The sequence below is a fragment of the Arachis duranensis genome, chromosome 2 (assembly GCF_000817695.3).
Source record: "Arachis duranensis cultivar V14167 chromosome 2, aradu.V14167.gnm2.J7QH, whole genome shotgun sequence".
Taxonomy (NCBI): Eukaryota; Viridiplantae; Streptophyta; class Magnoliopsida; order Fabales; family Fabaceae; genus Arachis; species Arachis duranensis.
In genome coordinates, this window is record NC_029773.3 from 46,911,681 (window position 1) to 46,912,092 (window position 412).

Sequence of the window (412 nt, forward strand, 5' to 3'; positions counted from 1 at the left end):
ATTTTCACTGAGAGGACGGGACTGTAGCCATTGACAACGGTGATGCCCAACATACAGCTTGCCATGGAAAGGAGTAAGAAGGATTGGATGAAGATAGTAGGAAAGCAGAGAGACTAAAGGGACAAAGCATCTCCATACGCTTATCTGAAGTTCTCACCAATGAATTACATAAGTATCTCTATCTTTATGCCTTATTCGTATATCATCCATAACCATTTGAATCTACCTGACTAAGATTTACAAGGTGACCATAGCTTGCTTCATACCAACAATCTCCGTGGGATCAACCCTTACTCGCGTAAGGTTTATTACTTGGACGACCCAGTGCACTTGCTGGTTAGTTGTGCGAAGTTGTGATAAAGAGTTGAGATTGTAATTGAGCATACCATGTTGATGGCGCTATTGATGATCA